General features: G+C 40.5%; 1 protein-coding gene and 1 pseudogene across 2 annotated transcripts in view; one reads left to right on the top strand and one right to left on the bottom strand.

Annotated features, from left to right (window-relative positions):
* The window catches only part of ST6GALNAC5 (ST6 N-acetylgalactosaminide alpha-2,6-sialyltransferase 5), a 179,577-nt gene that overhangs the window by 73,730 nt on the left and 80,849 nt on the right, over positions 1 to 24,998 (bottom strand). The gene's annotated exons all lie outside the window — the stretch shown is intronic.
* LOC118900253 lies at positions 5,065 to 17,041 on the top strand (annotated as a pseudogene).

Here is a 24,998-nt window from a genome sequence, read left to right as displayed (position 1 = left end):
AGTGATGTTGGTGGCTTGGATTAGGGGATTGTATTAGTTTTCTATCACTGTTGTAACAAATTAACACAAACATAAGAGCTTAAGACAACATCATTTATTATTTTCCCTTCTGTCAGACAGAGCCCGATGCAGGTCTCAATGGGCTAAAATCGAAGTGTCGGCAGGTATATGGTCCCTCCTGGATGCTCTAAAAAGAATCCATTCCCTTGCCTTTTCCAGCTTCTAGAGACTACGTACATTCTTAGGCTCAAAGCCCCCACTGTCCATTTTCAAAAATAGCAGCGTTGCATCTCTCTCACTTTTCTTCTGTAGTCACATCTCCCTTTGACTCTGACTTCAGCTAGGGAAGGTTCTCCCCTTTTAAGGACTCATATGATTAGGTTGGGTTCACCTGGCTAATACAGGATAATCTCCCCGTCTCAAGGTCCCTAACCTTAATCACACCTGCAAAATCCCTTTAGGTATGGTAAGGCAAGGAATTGTAGGTAACTTATTCACAGGTTCTGGGGATCAGGGTATGTATTAAGACCTATTAGGACATCTTTGTCCTATTTAGGTCACCGTTGTGGGCTTTTATTCTGCCTGTCACAGAGGTAGACATGCAAATGGACATAGTGTGAGTAAGGACATACTCAAGTTTTCACCTGAGTTTGAGAAGCAGTCTGGCTGCCTCTGGTAGCCTCTGCCTGCCTTCTGAATTAGCTCCACCACCCACTCTCTATATGATGATCATCTAAACCTATAATCATCCTATAATTAAGACACCTCACTCTTCAATTCAGGCCTGTCCTGAATTTGTTCCTTAGTCCCCATCTTGCTCAGTCCTACTGATTATCTTTTCTCAAGGTCAAAGACATTCAGACCAACTCAAGGCTCTGGTTATGCACAATTCCATGGTGGTTTTGTAGGCAGAACTGTGTCTGCTCTAATAGAAATGGTCATAAATGCACAGCAATCTGATTATCCAGAGCACTCCCTCTGTAATTTTAGCTTATTATCAATAAAGCATTGGCTGGTCATATTAAATCTGATGTATTTTCTAACTGGAAAAAAAATGTATGGCTCTTTGAACTGTTAGCCACATTTTTAATGTTGTAAGTAATTAGACAGGCTCTAGGTAGTGGGCAATATCTTTCTACTATCATAGTCCTGTCTACTCCCTCCCTCTGTCTGTTCCAGTTATCCTAACAATTCCCTTCTCTATTCTCATCAGATCTTCCACAAATGTCCCAACAATCCTATGCACAAATTTCCACAAGATGTAAGAGATACACTTCAAGAACTATGCTTTGCGAAGCCAATTCCATTTCCATACCGGTATGAAGTCTAACATAAACAACTCTAAAAAAAAGTCAGTGTTCAGCTATTCCCTTCAAAGCCCTTGGTAAACAGTAAGGATTTAAAAGTCTCCCTTCACTTTTGGAGTCAAAAGAATACACTAATGACTGGAAAACAACAGCCATATGTCTGTTTCTCTCAGACTAAGAAAAAAGAGGGTGATTAAAAATTCAGTATTTTGGTTTAAAAGATCAAATTAACACCATCTTTTTGTTACACTCTTTATTTTTTATACTTTTCTTAAAATACACATGTGTGTGCATGCACGAGAGAGGAATCATTCACAGATTCAACAATGCTTTATCCTCAGATATCAATTTCAGTACTCTACCCTATGCCTTTAGATCCTTTAGTTTTTATTGATGAAAGTACTTCATAAATTTGCTTTGAATTTTCCAGACCTCCACTCTAGGATCTGCATTGTATAAACAGGTCTTTGTTAAAATGAAAGCAGGTGATATTATCACATACTACAATTGTGCTTTGGATCTATAATTACATCCCCTTCAAGAACTCTTGACTTTCCACTGTATGTCTCTAAACTTTCTGTGAGCTGCTTGACATTTGATCTGGGATCATTCAGGCTGCCCTTCCCAGGCTCTTCTCTTCACTGTGTCTTTAAACTCCTTGCGGCAGTGATGTGACTAGAAATGAACACTGTGCTTTCAGACACAGCCAGCAAGTAGCTCTGAATTTTTTAGCATGTTTTCTTCAAACTTCCTCCTCAACTTTCCCTCTTAGTTATTCCATCTGTCTCTCAGGCTATGTGTGTGTTCAGTTGTTGCAGCATCCTTTCCTGAGATTACCAAATAATGATTGCTTTTATAATCAGCTAACTGTCTATCTGACTAAACAGTTGTTCAGTATTTGTTTCATTTTGGACAGTTAGCCCTCACCAGTTGTTTTACACTAATCAATTCATTCATGCAGCCAACAAAAAATTTATTCAGCTATTCCTATGGACCACCCTTTGTTCTACCTACATGGGATTCAATGGTTGGCAAAAACAAACTCTGTTCCTACATTCATGAAGGTGATAGTCTGGGGGAAGAGAACATTGTTATGGAAATGACCCTGCAAAAAAAGTAAAATTACAACTTCAAGAAATACCCCAGGAGTACCAGTTTCCATGAGAATGTGTGACAGGGACATTCAAAGAAGAATCCTCTGAAGAAGTGGTGTTTGACCTGAGATCTGGCAGATATACAAGTATTGACTAAGGAAAGGGATAGGATGGGTACATTCCAGGGAGTAGAATTCTCTGAAGAAGTGGTGTTTGACCTGAGATCTGGCAGATATACACGTATTGACTAAGGAGTGGGAGCAGCATATGCAAACATCCTCTGGTGGCGAGAAGCATGGAATGCTTGAGAAACTGAACTGAGGCCAGTATGGTCGGTGCATGGGGAGCGAGGGTGTTGGGGCGGCAGATGCTGGCAGAGAGACAGGCAGAGGCCAGACAACAGAGGAGCTCACAAGTCCTATAAGAAATTAGTTCCTAACACATGAGAGGATGCTCAGCATCACTAATCGTTAGAGAAATGCAAATCAGCACTACAGTGAGGTACCACCTCACACCGGTCAGAATGGCCATCATCAAAAGGTCTACAAACAACAAATGCTGGAGAGGGTGTGGAGAAAAGGGAACCCTCTTGCACTGTTGGTGGGAATGTAAATTGATACAGCCACTATGGAGAACAGTATGGAGGTTCCCTAAAAAACTAAAAATAGAACTACCATATGACCCAGCAATCCCACTACTGGGCATATACCCTGAGAAAACCATCATTCAAAAAGAGTCATGTACCACAATGTTCATTGCAGCACTATTTACAATAGCCAGGACATGGAATCAACCTAAGCGTCCATCGACGGATGAATGGATAAAGAAGATGTGGCACATATATACAATGGGAGTATTTCTCAGCCATAAAAAGAAACGAAAGTGTGTTATTTGGTAGTGAGGTGGATGCACCCAGAGTCTGTCATACAGAGTGAAGTAAGTCAGAAAGAGAAAAACAAATACTGCATGCTAACGCATATATATGGAATCTAAAAAAAAGAAAAAAAGGTTCTGAAGAACCTAGGGGAAGGACAGGAATAAAGACGCAGACCTATTAGAGAATGGACTTGAGGACACGGGGAGAGGGGAGGGTAAGCTGGGACAAAGTGAGAGTAGCACTGACATATATACACTACCAAATGTAACATAGATAGCTAGTGGGAAGCAGCTGTATAGCACAGGGAAATCAGCTCGGTGCTTTGTGACCACCTAGAGGGGTGGGATAGGGAGGGTGGGAGGGAGACACAACAGGGAGAGGATATGGGGATATATGTATACACATAGTTGATTCACTTTGTTATAAAGCAGAAACTAACACAACAATGTAAAGCAATTATACTCCAATAAAGATGTTAAAAAAAAATTTTGTTCCTTACTTCAGGACAAGGAAAACCACTGAAGGGCTTGTCCAAGGGAGGGTGACATCATTCAATTTGCATGTCCCCCTGCCTTATTTATTTATTTACATCCCAGGGACATGTGTTGTGCCATGAATAATAACTGTAAGCAGAATAACTCACAGAAGTTAAAATAACATCAGGCCTTTTGAATGTGCAATACAGAGATTCTTAATTGAATTCATAATCTAGTCCCTCCAAAAGGGCTTTACTGGCAATGCCCAGGCACCAACTTGGGTGGCTATTTTGGGGCATACCCGTATAATATATATTTTAAAGGGGGGTACTAATGGTCTTGTTTTATTTTTTCACCACTTCTTGAGCAAAATGAAGAGGGCTTAACATGTTACAGAGTCAGCCTAGAGAGGCTGCAGAGCACACAAATGCTCCTATTCTCATTTCTGCTCAGGCGCCTTTGTTTTCCTCATCAGTCTCCAAAGAAAAGTAAACTGCTTTTGATGTAACACCTCTTGAGGTTTCAAGATAGAGGCTTTCAAAGGTGATGGAATAGTCCCTGAGAACTTACTTTGAGCAGGACTCCTGCAGGGAGCCCTGGGAGAGAAGGAGGTAGGAGTTGCTCATGAGAAGTTAAAATCTTCATGAGGAATCTGGGACATAAACAAGTGTCTAACAACGTGACATTGCATAAAGCTGTTCCGAGGGATCTGATGAGCAGCCAGCTTTGAAGGACAGTTGGTCCTCAAAAAGCTCAGCAGAAATGAAAGCTTCAAGTACCAAGAGGCTGCCACTCAACATCTGTAAGAATTTACAATCAAGCCCTACCCTGCCCTTGTCCATTTTGTGCTTCAAAAAGCATCAACCACATTTGGACAAGGCCCTAGTTTACCCTTCATCTCTCTAAGCATCTGTCCATTTCTAAGCAAACTAGGCCACGATTCCTTATGTTCTACTGTGCCTGCAGGCGAGAACGGAAGGTCTAGATAAGCAAGCCAAAAGCAAGCAGAACTTCAGAAGAATTCAAGGGTTAAAACTAAAAAGCAAATCACACACACAAAAAGAGAAATACATAGATATAAATAGATATAATTATGTTACCACTGTAGCTTTAAAATAAGCAAAATATATCATTGTATTTACATTAAAATACCAAGAAAGTAAGAATAAATATACGCAGGCTTTGAATTTCTATACATTAACTAAATATGGATCTCTCTACATGTGTCCTCCAGAACCTACAGAGATCAATAAGGAGAGCAAATAAAACCACCCATAACCCCTGTCTACTGCATAAGTAGAAGACAGAGGATGCTACAAATTCCAGTTTACACAGAGCTAGGAAAAGAGGAATCTGGAATCTGCAGAGCCAGCACTGAAGACTTGTTGGAGCTGAGAATTGTCTGGAGAATGCTTGGGAAAAAGGAGAAGGCAGCAGGCCTGGCAGTGGCAGAGCACAGGTAAAATCATTCTTAGCAGGAAAATGTCATACTCTGAAAAGATAAACACTGACAGAAGTCTGTAATCTGTTGGATCAGGACACCATTACTGGGCACACAAATGGAGGGAGCTGCCCAGAGGTGGCAGTCTTGGGAAGGCACCTTTCTGGGGAGATGAGAGGGGTCCTTAAAGCCCAGGTGATGAAGCAGGAGGAAGCAAGATGAGGGGTCCATCAGAAAAGAACAAGAAGGCACCGCCCCCCACCAATAAAAGGCGTCATCTAGTTTTGAAAAGCGCTCTTAAGTGTATCAACAGAAGACAGTGCTCTTGAACTAAGAAATTAAGTGAGCCTCCCCAAAACCTTACCACTGTCTGCACAGAATCACCTGTTGCTGCTGATTCAGGAAAATACAAGACTATTCAAAGGTAAAATAGCAGATATCATCCCCACAGAGTCACTGTAAGACCATGGAAATCGAGAACCAAAATATTTCAGCAGGTGGAAATTCTTCCCCCCCAAAAACTTCAAAGTAGAAGAAAGCTGTAACACAAACCCCAACTGAATTAAATGTCCATAAAAAAACACTTTGTATATTTTAAAAAAAACCTCTAGTCAGAAATACAAAAGCTCAGAACAGAAATGGGCAAATTTTCAAAAGACAATGTGAAACAGGAATTGGTTGAACGGGGAATCATGGGCACCGCATCACAAGGGGGAGAGCTGGCTCTCAGCACCTCAGCCAAGAGATTGTATTTAGCATCACGAATAATGGAGCAAACGGACATTCTGAGCCTCCTGGTGTGATGTACTAGGGGGACACAATACGGTATCATCTGTGTAGTATCCTTTCCAAAAATATTTAACTTGAATCTAATCAAGAAGTAATCAGACCAATCTAGAATATGGGATATTCTCGAAAATAACTGGCATGGACTCTTCAAAAATGTCAGTGACATGAGAAAAATAGGGGAGGGCACTTGTCTAGTAAAAGGAGACTATAAAAAGACATAATAAATAAATGCAGTGTCTGATTCTTTATTCGATCCTGATTTGGAAAAAACCATCAGCTAGAAAGAATATTTTTGGAATAAATGAGAAAATTTAAATATGGTCTGTATCTCATATAAATCATGGTATCAAATGTTAAATTTATTATGTTGTGGTAATTATACTGTGATTATGTAGAACGATGTTTTTTTTCTTAGCTGAAGTATTTAGGGTTGTGGTATCATGTCTAGTACTAACTTTCAAGTGGATCAACAAAATCTGTGTGTGGATAGATGCATGTGTGCACACATGGATGGATGGAGTTAAAGATAAAACAAAGGTGTCAAAATGTTAATAATTAATAAATGTAGGTGTGCTGGGTTAAACAGTCCCCCCAAAATGCACGTTTACCCACAAGCTCAGAATGTGACCTTGTTTAACAACAGAGTCTTTGCAGAGTCATTAGTTAAATTAAGATGAGGTCATACTGGATAAGGGTGGGCCCTAAACCTAATATGGTTCTTAGAAGAAGAGGAGACATAGAGACACACAGGGGAGAAGGCCGTGGTGACCGAGGCAGAGATTCAAGGGATACAAGCCAAGGAATGTCCAAGGCTGCCAGCAATCACCAGACGTCAGGAAGAGGCACAGAATTCTTCCCCGGAGCCTTCAGAAGGAGCAGGGCCTATGGACACCGTGATTTTAGACTCCTAGTCTCCAGAACTGTGAGAGAATAAGTGTCTGTTGTATGAGTTACCCAATTGTGGTGATTTGTTCTGGAAGTCCTGGGAAACTAATACTGTAGGTACCGGTTAAAAGTGTCCAGTGAAAATACTTTGGGTTTTTCCCGTGGGTCTGAAATATTTCAAAATCACAAGTTGGGAAAAAATTAAAATAAATAAAATTTAAAAAATTTTAAACTTATGCATAGAAAAAAATCAAGGATATACACCAATCAACCAAATTTATCTCCCCATAGTTGTAAAGAGTCCCTGCCCCTCAGTGACCTCAGAAATCCGCCTGCCCTCCATGTTAAAAAGTGAGCTTAATCATCTCCCTCCCTCCTTCCCAAATTTATGCTTGGTATCTTATGAGACTTTGGTTATTGGGTAGAACTGCCAGATGTGGAGAAATGGGGAGATGATTGGGAATAATACTGCTGAGTCATGGAAATGCAGTTGGCCTTCAAGAGAAGTGAGTGGAGCGAAGGTTCTAAAAAGAGGGTAAAGGGACAAAACAGATCCTCTATTCACAAGAGTGAGAGACAGCATCACTTAACAAGTCAAAATATGAGCAAAGTCAATATTGGACCTGGATTGGGACAAAGAAACAAAGAAGATGTTGGCTTCACATAGAAAGGGATGTGCCAGGGGAGGAGAGGGGTCGGACCTGTCACTAGGCTTTCTATAGTCTAAGAAGGTTATTTAGTCTATGGACTTGGAACTGGTCTTCCTGGGTCTGGATTCAGGTTGTCTCTTACTCTGCCTCTGTGAGTTTAGAAAACTGGGGATAATAATCATACTTTTGCAGCGTTGTTGTAAGAAATGTATCTGCAAAGTACTAAGGAGAGTTCCCGCCACCAGCATTATGCACGTTTGAGCTGGACATTCTTCTTGACTCTCGGGCCTGGGTTAGGTACCTGGCTTCACTTGTTAGTCTCAAACCATGGTGGATGCAGAAGCAGTGACTTAGACTTCAACTCTGAAATTTTGGAATGATCACGCCCAGTGTTTCAAGGTATGGGGAAAAGAATTCTGCAAATGGTACCACCACAGATAAAATTTTATTTTCTCCTTTGAAGTGTTTGTAATTTTCCAAATGTTTTACAATAACGTAGTGCCAAATTGATAGTCAGAAAAAATGAAAGAACTAGCCATGTCCCTCTTACTCATCTTCCCATTGAAAAAATGGAGGTGGTAGAGATAGTGGTGGGGAGGAAAGATTATGTGTTTTGTTTTAAAGAATAAGAACATCAGTTAAGAAGCAGAAGTGCTCAGATGTCCCGCAGCCCCTGCCCCAGACCTGCCCAGGCAGCTGACACTGGGCCTGGTTGATCAGTAGGTCAGGGGAGACTCAGTGGAAAACTCGTAAAAATTAAAAAAAAAAGACTCAGGTTGATTTTAGTGAATTATTCTGATGAAAATACACAAGCTCAAAGAGGAAAGCAAAAGGACATCAACAAGTTTGGATGTTTATTTAATGTGGATTTATGGGCTTCATTACAAAAATCATTGATTAACAATAACTTACTTCCAAACAAAACCCGACGTGTATATAGTTGAAAATAAAATTGATAAAACACTTCAGCAGTCATTGCATTGTCCCAGGTTTCAGAACTGTAGATCCCTAAGTACTTTTTCATAATTTAATCCATTTTTAAAAGGGCACAATGACTAGGGAGTATGGTAGAAAAATGTTATTAAAAATATAAATATATGAAGCATCTGACTTAATGACTACTATATTGATTGCTGAATTTATCCATGTCTCTGTGTAAACAAATTAAACAAATCCCTGCTTGACACACATGATGGTCACAGATTCTTAGACACTTAAGAATCTTAAGAGGGCCCTTAAAGTATATCCAATTCAGCTCTCTATGCAAAGCAGGCATTATAACGCAATGTAAGTGATGAGTAGTCAGGCCCTCTGATGAGGTCTTCAGACCTCTGTCTGAACCACCCTCGTATTACCCAAAGCTGTAATAAAAAAAATAGCTACCACTTAGCACACTCTGTGTGCTAGGAACTGTGCTGGGTTCTTCGCTTGTCTGTTTGAATCATAGCGCCTGCTTTTTTTTTCCTTTATATGCCACTTATCACAATTGTAACACTATTTTTCACTAGTGTGCTTTTTTGTTCATTGTCTACCTTTCCACTGGACCATAAATCTTTGAGGGCAAAAATTGTGATGACTTTGCTTGCTGCTGTATCCCTAATCCCTTCTACATAGCCTGGAACTCATCAAGTATTTGTTAAATTAATGAACACAGCTTTGGATTCTTCTCCCAATTTTAACACTACTGGAAACTAAAGGTCATTGAGGTGTTCCTCAAAGCTGATAAATGTCAGTGCCAAGAATCAGACCCAGCTTCATTTGACCACAGAGGCCATGACTGTCCTACCAAGCTTCTTGGCCACCCAATTAGTTTAAAGGGAACCTATGAATTAAGCAATTTCAAATTAATGAATTACATTCAATTCCTGCTCCCTCTCTCCAAAGCTAATAAAACGTGAATTTCAAATCTGAGTTTTAATTTTCTACAAGATGGTACTAATGCCACCTCTGGGCCTTGGTGCTTTTCTAATGCTTTACGTTATATATTTCAATGTTTACACATGCTCACCATCCCTAATCATCTCTATGGCTGTCTTTTTTCCTCTAATCAGAACCTTACAACACAGTTTAAATCAATGGTATGCTGCAGTCAGCCTGTACTGGCTCCCAGAACCCATGGTTAAATTTTCAGGGAGTTTGTGAGTTGGATCTCAAGCCACAGCCATTATTAAAAATTAAACCTACAAGAAAATAAATTATATGAAAAACAAATGAAATTTCAGTGGAGAAAAATAAGCTTTTAAATAAATGGTGCTAGAACAATTGGACATCCATGGGCAAAAAATAGCTTTGACTTAAAACCTCCTACCATACAAAAATATTAACTCAAAATGGATTGTGGATTTAAATTTAAAATGTAAAATTTTAAAACTTTTATAAGAAAACATAGGAGATAATCTTTAGGGTCTAAACCTACACGAGGAGTCCTGAGACATGACATTAAAGGCATGATCCATAAAAGAAAGCACAGATAAATTTACCGTCATCAAAATTTAAGATTTTTGTGACCCTTGTAAGAGGATGAAAAGATAGGTTACAGACTGGGAGAAAAAACTTGCAAACCACATACCTGACAAAATTCTTATATCTAGATGATATAAAGAACTCTCAAAACTCAACAGTAAGGAAACAAAAAAATCCAATTAGAAAACGGGTAGATGATATAAAGAGGCATTTCACCAAAGGGGTGATACGGGTGACAGACAAGCACATGAAAAGATGTCTAACATCATTACCCATTAAGTAATGCAAATTAAAATCACAATATTGAGGGAGGAGATATGGGGATATATGTATATGTATAGCTGACTCACTTTGTTATAAAGCAGAAACTAACACACCATTGTAAAGCAATTATACTCCAATAAAGATGTTAAAAAATAAGTAAGTAAAATCACAATATCATTATTCAACTATTAAAATAGCTAAAATGAAAAATAGTAACAACACAAAATGCTGGCAAGGATGCAGAGAAGCTTGATCTCTCATACATACTGGCAGGAAAGTAAAATGATACAACCACTTCAGAAAATAATTTCCAAAATAATTTGGAAAAAGTTACTTGTACTTTATCATATGACTCAGCAGTCACACTCTTGGTCACATCCCAGAAAAATGAAAAATCACTTTCACACAAAAACCTGTACACAAATATTTATGGGAGCTCTATCCATAACAGTAAAAACTGGAACAACTCAAGTATCCATCAGTGGCTGAGTGGTTAACCAAACTGGTACATCCACACAATGGAACACTGCTTAGCAATCAAAAGGAATGATACATGAAACAAAGTTCAGGGAATTACACTTAGTGAAAAAAAGTCAGTATCAAAAGTTTATGTAATGTATGGTTCTGTATTTTAAACATTCTGGATGTTTATTGTTATATTCACAATAGACGTGGAGAACAGATTAAGGGCTATGAGAGACAAGGATGGAGTGGTGACAATCTAAAGAGAAAACGCAAGGGAATTCCTTTGTGATGATGGGACATTTATGTATCCTGAATGTCCTGGTGGTTATACAAATCTATACATGGGATAAAACTGCACACATACCACACATATACACAAACACACACACACAACAGATGAATCCATATAAAAATGGTGATAGCTGATTAATGTCTTTAGTAGTATTGTACGAGTCTCAATTTCCTGTTTGTGATATTGTATTAACGGTTATATAAGACGTCAACACTGGGGGAAGCTGGGTAAGGGGTATGTGGGATGCTGTACTATTTTTGCAAATTCCCATGTGTCTATAATTACTTCAAAATAAAAAGTAAACGAAATAAATGCAGAAGAAATAAATATTTAAGACATCACTTTCTAATTGCTTTACAACATTTTAGTATTAACTATGCCTTGAAGTTATTCACATTCACTCTATGCTGGTTCTATTAGTCAGCTCAGGCTACCATAACAAAACACCAGAGACTGAGTGGCTTAAACAACAGACATTTCTCACAGTTCTGGAGGCTGGGGAGTTCATGATCAAGGTGCTGGGCAGATCTGGTTGTTGGTAAGAGCTCTTTTCCTGGCCTGTAGGTGACAGTCTTCTAGCTGAGGCTGCGTCCTTACATGGCAGACAGCAAGCAAGCTGTGGTGTTTCTTCCACTTCTAATAGGGACACTAATCCTATCGTGGGAGCCCTACCCTCATGACCTCATCTAAATTTAATTAACTCCCAAAGGCCCCACCTTCAAATACAATCACACTAGGAGTTAGGGCTTCAACATACAAATTTTAGGGGGATACAAACATTCAGTCCGTAACAGTGGAAATATCATACAAGTTCTGCTACTATGCCTCTCTTCCCTACTCTGCATTCAATGATATCTCATTGGTAGCTGGAAACCAGCCATATGAGAGTGTTTATATCACAGAAATAAGTACGCACTACAAATCAGAACTTGGTTTATTGTACAGCTGATTGCAAAAAAAGTAATGGAGAAAATGTTAATATTGTAAATTAAGCTTTAAAGCGCGCTATGTCTGTAACCATTACATCATGAATAGCATCAAATTGTAAAACCAGTCTTCTATTATTTGAAAACTATTGTTTGATTCTGCAAAGAAGTTGCTCACGTTTTGATTCAGGTTTGTCCTGAGTGAGAAAAGTTCCAACATTGGTCTTCTTTGTTTCTCTTTCTTCTAATTAAGTAACCAAAAATATCAACCACATTCATGTTGGGAGTATACTCATTCATTAACTGCAACCACAGATTGTCTACAGACACAAGAATTTTGCAAAAATCAATGAAAGCATTCTGTGAGGACCAGCTGGCTATATGGAATTTACAACAAAGCGTATTGTACATTAGTATCTTATTAGTAGTAGTATTAGTATTTTATTATTATTTCTAAAGTGTGTACTGCCTTTATAGCAATAAAATTCATAATAAACTGAAGCATGGACATATGCACATTTTAAATAGAGCACTAGTATGTAAACATTTACCGGCACGACGCTAGTTTAAGTCCAATCCTCTCTCCTTGTTTTTACTTCAGTGGAGACAAATCACCACTCCCCTTTAAAGCGGTGATGTAGGTTACCTGTGCCACATCAGGATTTTACCATTTGCAGATGTTCTGTTTCTGGGAGACTGATTTGACTCCTTGTATGTTCAGATATGTATGTTCAGAATCAATGACCTCCTACAACTGTAAACCCTTTTGACTTTACAGGAAGATGCTCTAGTTCCTCCCATGAAGAGTCTCTCACTGTGGGCTGGGTCAGTTCCACTTTGCTTTTAGGTTAGACGCCAAATTTACAAGTTTTCTAGTGGTTTTTCCATTTCTTTTGGTATAACAAAATCTGAAAGCAAGATTTCTTTACAGCTGGTGGTTCATGGTATTAGTCACCTTGGGTCTTTACATACTAAATATTTTACACTCAGTGTCTCTTTGCTGTGGCATACACTGGTCAGAGATCAAACTTCCCAACTGATTTGCTGTTGGTTCCATGTGTAGCTACTTTCAGGCTCTGTGCTTCTGTTTATTCTGGAAGGCCTTTCACCCCGATTCCAGTGCCCAGCACCTACCCTTCTATCGAGGTTCAGTTCAGCTACCTTGCCTTTCCTTTCCTAATCCATTCAGTATGGAAAAAAATCATCCTTTTCTCTGAATTCCTCAATATAGCCAAATCTTTCTTCTGACATCTTCTCCCTTATACTGCTGTCCCATATATCTGCGGCTTATGTCAGAGGTTTCTATTATCTCCTTAAGGAAGAGCTCTTCCCTAGTTTATTTCTAAATCCCACCATGGTGACTGGTTTAATGCCCGTACATAGTTAAGACTTTTAAAAAATTGGTTCAGCAGAATGAGTGGGCTATATGTCACCAAATGAACAAGTGAGTTCATCTCCTTAAGCCTCAGTTTTCTTACCTGTAAGTTAGGAATGATAATAAAGAGATTATATCTTACAGTTATTGTAAAAAAGAGAGCTAAGATACGTAAAATGACTAGCACAGTGCCTGGTTAATGGCGTCTGCTCAATAAACGGGGTGTGTGTAATACACAGGATACACGTATAACATAAATATGTGGTATATGTAATTACCATTGCTGGCACTATCATTACCATATGACTATTATTGATACCAGGCTCAAGTTTCAGTGAGTGTGTCTATGAATTCTCTAGCACTGTGTGGTGTAAGAGCTTAGGCCTGTAAATCAGGAGTCAGACAGAAGATGCAAGTTTTCATCTCAGTTCTGCCCAATGTTCATGATCTTGGGCTAGTCAACCTCCCTGGGCTTCAGTTCCCTTATCTGCAAAGTATGTGTGTGAATGCAAGGAGAAGGCTGAGCCTCTTTGAAGGTCTGTACCTCCACAATACCACGTGGCAAGTCCCCCTGGGTGAACTGGGCTCCCAGTGACAGGCAGCACACCGCCTTTAATAACTGCCTCTCTCTAAACCCTCAGCGACGGGCTAAGTACCCCTTGGCAAGGCTGTCTCGGTGATGTACGCATGGGTGCAGAGATCCCCAGCCATTCCACTTGTTGACTTTACTGGCTGGAGAAGGATTGTTTCCTTCTTCATTCTGTGACTACAGTGAGCATTTGGAAGTTGTAGGGAAAAAAAAAAATCAATGCCAAGGAGTTCTGGAGGTGACGTATCTATTACTTTTTCTCTTGGCAAGTCACTGCGGGGGGTGCCTCTCAAGTTGATCACTGATGACAGTGCACCAGTGCATCCTCCCTGCAGACCCCCTGTGACACAGGGCTGGGGACCTCAATTACAGAGGCAGGAACACAGAAGTCCAGAATCACAGGGTGTCTCAGCTGGGAGAGCCTGTCTAGTCTAAGCATTCGATTTTACACACGAGGAAACTGAAGGTCAGAGGGGCCAAAGGACTCCTTCAAGGTCGCAGAGCGAGTTAATGGAAGAGCTGGGTCTAGGAAGTGCACCTCCTGGAGTCCCGGCTCACAGCTTCTGCTCCCACTTCAGTCCCACCTGCCGTGGGCCAGCATCGCGGCCGGCCAGGAGCCTCTCTGATGGCAAAAGTGAGTTCCAAAGAGGCACCAATGAACACTGTCTTCTCCCCTGCCCCCCAGGTCTCAAATAAAATCTGACTGTTGGAGAGAGTTGAAGTTGGCTTTGGGAAAAGCTAATTCCAATTTTTAACTCCCATGAGAACAGTGGAAATTGTTGTCTTTAATGTATATGCCACCCCATCCTCGATGTGATTATTCAGGAGCAGTGAGCAACTGGTGCCTCAGGGGCCCTTTTCCTTTTCTGGCTGAGCACAGACCCAGCAACACACCTCAGGGCGTGGCTTACAAGAAACAGTAGTTATGTTTCCTGTAATGTATCTGCCCAGACTCAGATGCCAGCTGCTAGACTGTGAGCTCCTAGAGAAGAGTACAGCCCAAGCATCAACCTGGCACAAGTGCCAGCACCTGGAAGACATTCAGAATGTTGGTTGGATGAGTCCAGAAAGTGTCACTCATGCTGGTGACCCCAATGTCACAGAATATGCAGTAGAATATGAAAAGGCTCTTTTCATATAATAATAGCTGCCCTTTAACAAATGAAGATGAGGTTGAAAACGAGTCATTTGAGCTTAAGGAAGCTTACGGTTCTTGATATGTTTTGGAGTAAGAAAATCAGACATACACTTTATCAGATTCACTCTAGCGGGAGTAGTCACACGGGAAGAAGGGAAGTAGAGTGAGAAGTATATTCTTGTCTATAGTCTTAGTTGAATAGTTTTCTTTCTCTCTTTTTTCACTCATTAATAAAATGATGTGCGGGATGACCTGGAGTCTCTGACATTGGGATACGGTACCATTCTGGAATTCTGTGCTCTGGGGCTTGGTAGGAGACGTATTGCTCCCATTCACCCTCTCTCTCTCTCTCGTTCTCACTGGCCAGTTCTCTTTCTTTGGGGGGATGTTGGTTCTGAGGAGAGAAATCAGGGAGCTGATCACTAAGGTGGGAGGAGTTTACAGGAGTCAGAAAGTCTTCTGAGGCAGAGACGTCTAAGTCCCACTTCATGTCCCCTTGCTGGCCCAAACTCCCTTAAGTTGGGATAATGTGGCTGAGTTACAACCAATGAAATGTGGAGGAAGTGTCACGAGGGCACTTCCCGGCCCCTACAGACATGCGGGGAAACTTTTAGCTTCCTCTTTTCTTGACACAGCAACCTTGCAGGCTGCAGGATAGGAGAGGGTCACCTGATTCACTCTGGACTTTGAGTGCAGAAGAAAATCCTCAGTGTCTTAAACAATTTACTCATTGAGGTTTATTTATTACTGAAGCATAATCTACCTTATCCTGACCTTTCTTCTAATTTATCAAGCCCATTTCATCTGAGGATGACAGGGTGGGGCAGAATGCAGGACAGGAGACTTCTTCAGGATTCAACGTTTTGCATTGTTTTTTAGAGATCCTCTCCTGTTATCCTGCTTAGAAATATGAATGTGTCAGCGCAGGATACAGGGATTTGAGGGGAATTTATACACAAGTCCAAATTTTCTCTTATGGCCCTAGTTTTCCCCAAGTGTTCCTTTCTTGTTTTAATATGTACTAAAAAAAAAAAAACCCTTATAAGATAAAAGATAAACTTTGAAGGTGAATAAAATACTTTGGTAAACTTTCAATAGTTTTGTAACTTTTTAATAATCATGATCTTTTAACTTTAACAATCCCTCATTTAAAGTTACTAATTTTCCTTAAGAAAACAGGGGATAAGTTTCATGACATTGGTCTTGGCAGTGATTTCATGGACCTGACATCAAAAGCATTGGCAACAAAAGCAAAAATAGACAAGTGGGATTACATCAAACTAAAAAGCTTCTGCACAGCAAAGAAAACAATCCTTTCTCCTGTCTCATTTCTTTTTCCTACTCAGCCTTTCATCCCCACTCCTTCCTTCTGAATCACATAGCCTTATGGTTAATCATTTTAACGTGCAGATTAATTCTGGGTCGTCATGTCCTGTCCGCAGCTGACAGAAATGAAGGTAATGAAGGAAGAAAAGATTCTGAGTCATTTACCTCTCCTCCCCCAAGAGATTTTTTATTAGATATCACAAAGCAAAGAAATCAAACCCCTTTGCCATTGATCAAGCCATGTTCAGGCTCTAGATTGCCAATTGGTAGATACTCCTTGACTGCTCCAAATTATAGATTTAAGCCTTAAAACAGGGATCTACTTCTGCGGGAAGAAGAACAGTTCTGCAGTAAAGTGTTGGTTCAGTTATTAGCAGACCAAGTACTCCCACACTTGGCACACGAACCCCACACACCATGTCTGTGTCAACTAAAGTAGGGACTCCAGTGTCCCTCAAAGGGCAAAGGTTCACAGTACAGAGGCCCACTTCACAATCCCCAGCTGTGAAAGCATCAATTCCTGCAACATCAGCAGTTCAGAATGTTCTAATTAATCCATCATTAATTAGTTCCAAAGACATTCTTATTACCACTAACATGGTGTCTTCACAAAATACTGCCAGTGAATCATCAAATGCACTGAAAGTAAAATATGAAGATGCTGATGACCATGATAATTTGTAATCTAGCCTTGATGCATGTAACATGCATACTTGGTTTTAAACCCATTGTACTGAGGTTAAACATGCATGCTGGATGTTTCCAAGCTGTGTTTTAGAAAAACAGTATTTAATGAGTAAATATGGTTATCATACTTTTCAATTAAAAAAAAAAGAAGATACCAATTGAGTTTCTTACTACAACATCTGAAATAAAAACTAATTGTCCTCTTGAAAAAATAAATAAATAAAGTTACTAATTTAGTTTAAAGAGCTGTTGAAATAAATGTCTAGGTCCAAGATGGAGCTGCTCCTGCCTGGGGTGCCATGTCAGCAAACTGAAACATGTAACTTTCAAGTCCCTATAAATGTTCCACTTGACCAGAAATGCAGTATATCCAGTCAACCAATCCCCACATGCCAAGCCAACTCGGGGCTCTATACGTATTCCCTTTTCCTTATTCATTTAAATTTTCCCTTCTCTATTCCTCATTCTTTATCCTATAAAAGCGTCCTGCCTTCCAGTCCATTTTGAAGTTCTCTGGACCCTTGGGAATGGAGACTGCTGGCTTCATGAAGTGTTAAATAAAGTTTGCATCATCTAAATTGTCTTCTTTAATTATTTTAAGAGAGCTTAATCTCTACTTATTTCCTGTTACATGATAGAGAAGAAATTTCTTTTTTTTAATAAATTTATTTATTTATTTATTTTTGGCTGCTGTGCGCAGGCTTTCTCTAGTTGTGACAAGTGGGGGCTACTCTTTGTTGCGGTGCGCGGGTTTCTCATTGTGGTGGATTCTCTTGTTGCAGAGCACAGGCTCTAGGTGCACAGGCCTCAGTAGTTGTGGCTCGCGGGCTCTAGAGTGCAGGCTCAGTAGTTGTGGCCCACGGGCTTAGCTGCTCCACGGCATGTGGGATCTTCCCGGACCAGGGCTCGAACCCATGTCCCCTGCACTGGCAGGCGGATTCTTAACCACTGCGCCACCAGGGAAGCTCCCAGAAAAAATGTTTTTAAAGCTACAGGATACAGCTTTTAGGCCAGGATTATTTATATTATCATCAACCTAGATGTATAAAATATTATCCATCTTAAACTTCAGTTAATGTCTAATGAAAAAAAAAAGCAAATTCAGGAATTCTCGACCTGGTTGCATTTTTATTCTCAAAGTTAGTCTGTTGCTAATAAATAAATTATTGTTATGAATTTGAATTGTTACCGATGCAGACTGGAATCATGGATAACTGAGTAAATAAAAATGTGTTTGAGTTTGGATCAGTATGTTTTATAAGCCTAGAATTTCACAAGAGGAACTGCACTCAGCTAGTACTTCTGAAACTGGGGCCCCTGCTAAAACCGAGTTCCCCTGACAAGTATGATTAACCTCTCTATCTAAAACTTAATTCCCTTTCTTGTCCCACCCCTGTTCCCCTCAGGAGTAAGAAGTATTAAAGAAAAGGGGGGATTGAAATTGAGCAGGACCCTGCGAGGCCCTCCCATGTACAAAAGCCTCTGTGTCCCCCACCCTTTCTTGTCTGTAGAAAAGATTTAGTCTCCTATGTCTTCCCTGAGTTCCAAAGAGAAGACTCAAACAGTTACTAATTAGAGAAGTGATGGAATGCAGAAACAAAGGAAAAGCAATTAAACAAGATAGCTTGAACAACAGTTCAGTGATAAGACAGAGTCCTCCTGAAGGAATATACATAACAATCTGATGCATATCTCTGAGATGTTGTGCAGAAATTAAGACCCCTGACCAGGTGGAGGATGGTGACAACGTGCTGACTCCAGTCTGGTTGGAACCAGAAAGTTGATTTGAGATTCCTGAAATTCCACCTTGTCACCTAACCACCACCCCAATCAAAAGAAAGTCATGCACCCTGCAACCCTCACCCCAAATGTTGCCTTTAAAAACCTTCCCTGAAAACCATAGAGGACTTGGGTCTTTTGAGCATGAGCTGCCCATTCTCCTTGCTTGGAGCCCTGCAAACAGACATTGTACTTTCCTTCACAGCAGTTTTGTGTCAGTTGATTGGCTTTGCTGGGCGATGGGTGGGCGAACCCAAGTTTGGTTCAGTAACACTTCCATATACTAATTCATATCTACTTAATTTTGTAATTTGGTAGGATGCCAACCTATCCATTCAGGGATAGGCACATCTATTTGAAAATAGTTAAGTTACATGTACAAAAAAATGTATGTCTGCTTATCCTTATGTACATAGAATGCACCATTAAATTTAGACGCAAAAACATGAATCCCAAATCACTTAAATTCCTAGGTAAAGTCATCTAAAGTATTAAAACTAAACAACTTAAACTTTTTTATCATCCACAAACCATTCTGGCCCACTCTTGCAAAAAAAGCTCACAAGGCAATTTGGGTTGGAGGCATTTTTCTTCTTTAACTCTTCCAAATGCAGCTTTGTATTAGCATGCTCAATAAAGCAAGTAACACTTCCACTTGATTGCTTGAGACCATTCTTGACCCTCATTTCATTTTAGTTGGAGGTAATTACTTGCTGCTAATGCAAAGTGCTAAAGACAGCCTTAAATTCTGTTGAATTATTATGTAGATTGGGAATCAGACCTCTCCAATTCTTCTCTTAAAACAGCACCATAACTCTAATCTCTACTTTGTCAAATTCAAAAGTCTACCTATTTTTGAGTGAAAACTTCTTACTTAAAATAAGATATTGGTCCTGGACCTGGTGGAGGAAATGGGTGAGTTTCTTTGGGAATGAGGTCAGGAATGAATAAGTCAGCAATAAGGGAGGTGTATATACTTTCAGGATCTAATATACCTCAGAATTGTGGAATGTAGCTCTTACTCTCTTTTTTCCATACCTGGTGTACTGAAAATATAATACAAGACTGTTTAGGCAATCTAAGTAGCAACTCTAAATTCAGCCACAGTCACTGGATAAGTTTTTGTTTTATCTGAGTCTAGATGAAAACTCTGAATATCAACTCATTTAAATTCAAGCCAGTCATGTCTGTGTACTAAGAAGTCATCTCTGGATTAATAGTATTTACAGTAAAATGGAACAGGGTTTCTCTTAGCCTCATTCCGGGAATGAATAAAAAACAACAGTAAAAGGCTATTTTTTCTGTGAATACCTAAATGACTTCACAGCCATTACTCCACTCAGAGGAAAAAATGATTCTCATAGCACAGCAAGGGGGAGAGAATGCCTTGGCTTCTATTAAGAGTAATGGAGGTTGGGATGCAAAGTTCAGTTGTCAGGAAAGAAATAGTTGCCACAGGCCTGGAGAACAGGAGGAAAATTTACTGATTAGTTCTTCCTAAACCAAGAAGCTTATTGTTTAACTCTCCCTCCTTCACGAGAAAGTAAAGTACAGGATCATATATATTCCTGAAAAGGGTAACTGAAATATCTTCCAAAAATTAAAAAAGATGGCAAATGCAATAATAGAAGCTTAAATATATGGGGTTGTACATTCATTCTTTTTTCACAATGTAGAAAATTTAAGTCTACAAAATGTAGAATTATTTGACACCTGAAAAATTGGAAATAGCGAGGAATGGTTTATCACCCCCGTTCCTCCCGGGAGGGCAGGGCCAAGCACATTTTCTACTGCATTCCTACTACTTTCCATTTTCTAAAATTATGCTTCTGGTCTAATCAAAACACTATTTTGACACAACCTTTTTAATCTTCCTTTTTTTCTCCCGCAAAATCACCTCAGGCATCACAAACCCATTTTATTGGAAACCACAATCTTGTACCTAAAGAACAACTCAGCGTTAACCCCGGGCCCTCTGGACACCCTTTATCAGGTTTAGGTGAGTCCTGGAATCTTAGAACTCCCGACGGGGCTCGGGACAGTAAGGAGGGTTTTACAGACCCTCGCCGTGTAGGGCCCATGCCACAGCTGCTTCACCCTGTGACTGGCATGGCCCTGGCACTTCTGCTGAGTCAGGAGAGAATCCAGTCAATCCCGGTTTCCCAGGAGAACCACTCGAGTCGGGCCCAAGCTGCCCAGCACCCCCAAGGCAGCAGTGCCACCGTCTATCGTGAGCTTCCTGGCCTCTTTTTTTCCAAAGATGGTCAGATGTTCGCCTAAGTTGGTTTTCCTCAATTTGCTAAGATTCAAATGTAAGGAAAAGACAATTTCTCCTCAGGTGAATTCTGGGGAGAAAAAGCTATAACTACAGATCCAAAAAAAAAAATGCTGGGGAAGACAAACTGGGAGAGAGAAGCAGAGAGCGGTTTCCAGGGAAAATCGGTGTCATTAGGCTGATGTTAAAATCTCCTGTGAACCTTAAAGCTTGCCCTTATTCAAGGAAGCTGCTTTACAGGCAATGTGCTAGCTTATTTCCACAAGTGAATTCGTTTGGAAGGACAGTTTTTCAGATTACAATTCACTCATTCATTCATTTGCTTGCCATTGAGTATATACTGAATACCTGCATATGTCAGACTCTGTGTAAAGCCTTGAGGATACACAGTGAGCAAATGGACAAACATCCCTACCTCCATGTGGCTCACATTCTCAGGGGTGGGTAGAGGGTGCAGAATAAATAATTAGAGGGATAAGAAAGGAAGATAGAGAGGGGGCAATCTAACTTATTCTTGGCACCTTAAATACTTTTTATACTCAGCCTCCTTGGGCCTATGATTAAACAAAAATTCTTTGCTAAACAAAGCTTTCCCTTTTTCATAACGACTATCACATTTCTCAGCTCCGGATCATCTTGACCTATAAACTGTTAGCTGTGGAAGTGACCCAATAGCCATCTATTTCTCTCTTTTAAAAAATGAAAGCAATTCCACAGGGATTGTTGCCAGCATTCTCAGACAGAACCAGGAAACGTTTACTTCTAGATTTCTGGCACCGTGTATCAGGGGAAGCACTTCTGCATCCTACCAGGATGAAAACTGTCACCTTGGGCAGCCTTAGGGTAAGAGAAGCAGCAGTGGGGACACACAGGCCTCCTCTCTTTTGACGGGTCTACACTCAAACCCTTGTGCTCCTCAGCACACGACGACTAAGTAAATGATCTGCCAGGCAGCCACAACCTTCCTGCTGCACCCTACGTGTGCAAACTCACACCCTTGTTTGTTAAAGAACACAATATGTATTGTTGTACTCCAGAGAAATCCCATACCATTTGAAATGTGTACAACCCGAACCTTGGCTGCTAACATGTCTTCATATTTTAGAACTGGTTTCCGTGAACTAGATGTATTGTCTTGTCACAATACTGAATTAAAAGCATGAATTACATACTGAGACATCGGGGCGGCGGGGGGAAGCTTCCGGTTAAGCTCTCATGTTCCTTGTATCTGATTGTTCATGGATGGAATTAGATAGCCTTCTCCCCAGCCTGCTAGAAAGAGCTGTGGTGTTGGGGGCACCTGGATTTAGAAGTACTTCAGGACTGCCTGCTGTAGGCCCTGTCATTATGTTGATGATGATGTGAACTCCTCAGCATGGGAAATTATATGCCGCAAAGATAAACTCAGGTCTATTTTAGAAGGAGCTGCCAACCGACTTTCCTGACTGCTGCCTGTTACATGTTCAGTGCAAACCACTGAGCACAACACTGTATATTTAAGAAGGAACAGAGGTAGTTCCTAAGAGGCTTGTGTGATACAAGAAATTACCCGATGCCTGACTCATCACCCGAGCTTACCGAGTTGACAATCCTGACATTTGGTCACCATAGCCACAGCTTCTGTATCTTGCCTCCAACTGCTACTTAACTAAAGCTGTGCCCAGTAATGACAATTTTTAGTTAATACTCACAATAAAAATGCTAATTTTTTGAGGCTCCAAATAAAAGTTTTCAGTGAATCTCTACAAGCATAACTAAGCCATCCAGTGAAACCAGCTACGATTGTCAGGTCTACGATTTTTGTGTTTGGATTTTATTTTTATTATGAACCCAAAAAGGCAGGTGGCAGAAAGGAGAGGAGCCAGGGAAGACAAAATAGGTGCACTCCAAAGCTTGTAACTAAGCTTGGCATGAAAGGGAAAGGTGTTTGCAGCTGCCATGTGGTGTGGACCTAACTTATCACCATTTTCATCAAATGTGAGATGAGGTATTTCAAAGAGAGGCAGTGTAGGTACAGCAGACCTTTTCCAGCTGGGGCAAAAGACCAGATTTGGGTTCCCAGTTTACCACTCACTATGTGACTTGGGCAAGTTATTTTACTTCTAAGGATCTCAGGTTTCATCACCCTGAGGGCACCAGATGACATCATTTCTAAGGTTCCTTCCATTTAATACACGTTTGAAATAGCCTGTCATAAAAAAAGCACACTAACACGTGTCTGTGTGAGCTAACATTTATTATTGTTTGATATGTACAAGTACCACACTTGTGCTCCATTATGTCAGTCTTATTTATTTATGAAGACTTCAGGGCCTAATAAGCGTAATAATACTGACAACAAGTAGTATCTATTGAACACTTATTTCATGCCAGGTTGCATACTAATGGGTCTGACGTTACCTGAACTCAGAAGTCCTTCCTCTCTAACATCTGGTCACCACAGCCACATCTTCTGTAGCTTGTCTCCAACTGCTCCTTAAACTAGAGCTGTGCCCCGTAATAACAATTTTAATTTAATACTCATAATTAAAATGTTAATTCTGTTAAATGCCTCAAATACAAGTTTTAGTGAAACTATACGTGCATAACTAAGCTACAACAACTCAGTGAAGCGAGCTATGGATGCCAGTCTTATGATTCCTGAGTTTTACACGCATTTGCACGTGCATAACTAAATAATCATTGCAGTGACTCTTTGAGGGAGGTACTCTGTTGACTCCCATTTTCAGATAAGGACATTGAGGCCTGGAGAGGTTCATTAACTTACGCAAAGTCATTCAGCAAGTAGGTGGCAGTCATGATTCAAATTCCGGAGGACTTACATTTACTGGAATATAAATTCCATGAAAGTAGCAACTAGGTCTGTCTTGTTTGCCTCTGCCTCTCCAGTGCCTGGCACACGGCAGGTGATCAGTAAATACCTGTGGAATGAATGAAAGTCTAACGCATATCCCTTACTCTCAACGACTCTCCCGGATACATCACATAATCAACCCTCTCAGTGATCTTGTAAGAGGCTGCCAGGGAGACCCCACTTGTGAGCACAGGTAGATTAGCATAATTCTAACTCCACTCTTGGAAAACCAAGTGAAACCACTGCACATTTTGTTGACCCTGGGCCCCCTCCTCCTGCACAAAGGATGATGGAGCTGTGGGCTATTTGTGTCAGGGAGCCCAGGGTGGATAAGCCTGCTTCCCTTGGCCTTTGCTCTGGAAATGACATTCCCATTGACAGTGGGTCCTGATTTTGCAAGGAAAAGCCAGCTGGTTGATCAGTTGTGTGAGTGACCATCTCTTGTGGGAGCTATGATTAGTTTTCATCCTGCCTCTGTCTTTTGACCACCAATAAGACTGTTTCGCTTTCCTATCACCAGAACTGGCTCCCTGTTAATGCATTTCCAGCCCTAACAGAAGAGGAATGAGAAGGGAGATGGCGTGAGTGTCCCCATGGCACTCAACCTGCTAACACTAATGTTGAGCAGGGCCATCCGTCCCGTTAGAGTTGACAGAGCATCGCTGAGACAAAGCGGATGCCACAGCTGAAGCCACAAGCGCCCAGAGTGCAGCCACGTCCATCCAGAACACAAGTATGAGAAGGCAGCCTCCTGGAGGAGAGGCTTGCTGCAAATTGAAAATATTCAGCTCTGTGGAATCCAAGCGGATTGATTGTTTAGTAAATATTTCATTGAGAACATCAGCTGTGGAATTTGGATGCTTAAGTGATGCAGATAATTAAATGTAAATAATTAAAAATTAATAACGTTTGAAACGTGAAGCATAATGAGACAGACGATATATCAGTAATAAAGGGGCTTCATTCATCCCGAAGATCTGCTCACCGCCTTCAGGGCTGGGTCACAGCAGAGATGGCCTGCGTCAGTTCCTGGCTGTTCCAGGGAT

This window comes from Balaenoptera musculus, chromosome 1 (assembly GCF_009873245.2).
Source record: "Balaenoptera musculus isolate JJ_BM4_2016_0621 chromosome 1, mBalMus1.pri.v3, whole genome shotgun sequence".
In the NCBI taxonomy this organism is placed as follows: domain Eukaryota; kingdom Metazoa; phylum Chordata; class Mammalia; order Artiodactyla; family Balaenopteridae; genus Balaenoptera; species Balaenoptera musculus.
The sequence above is the reverse complement of the archived record's forward strand: the minus strand, read 5'-3'. Positions and strand labels throughout refer to the sequence as shown.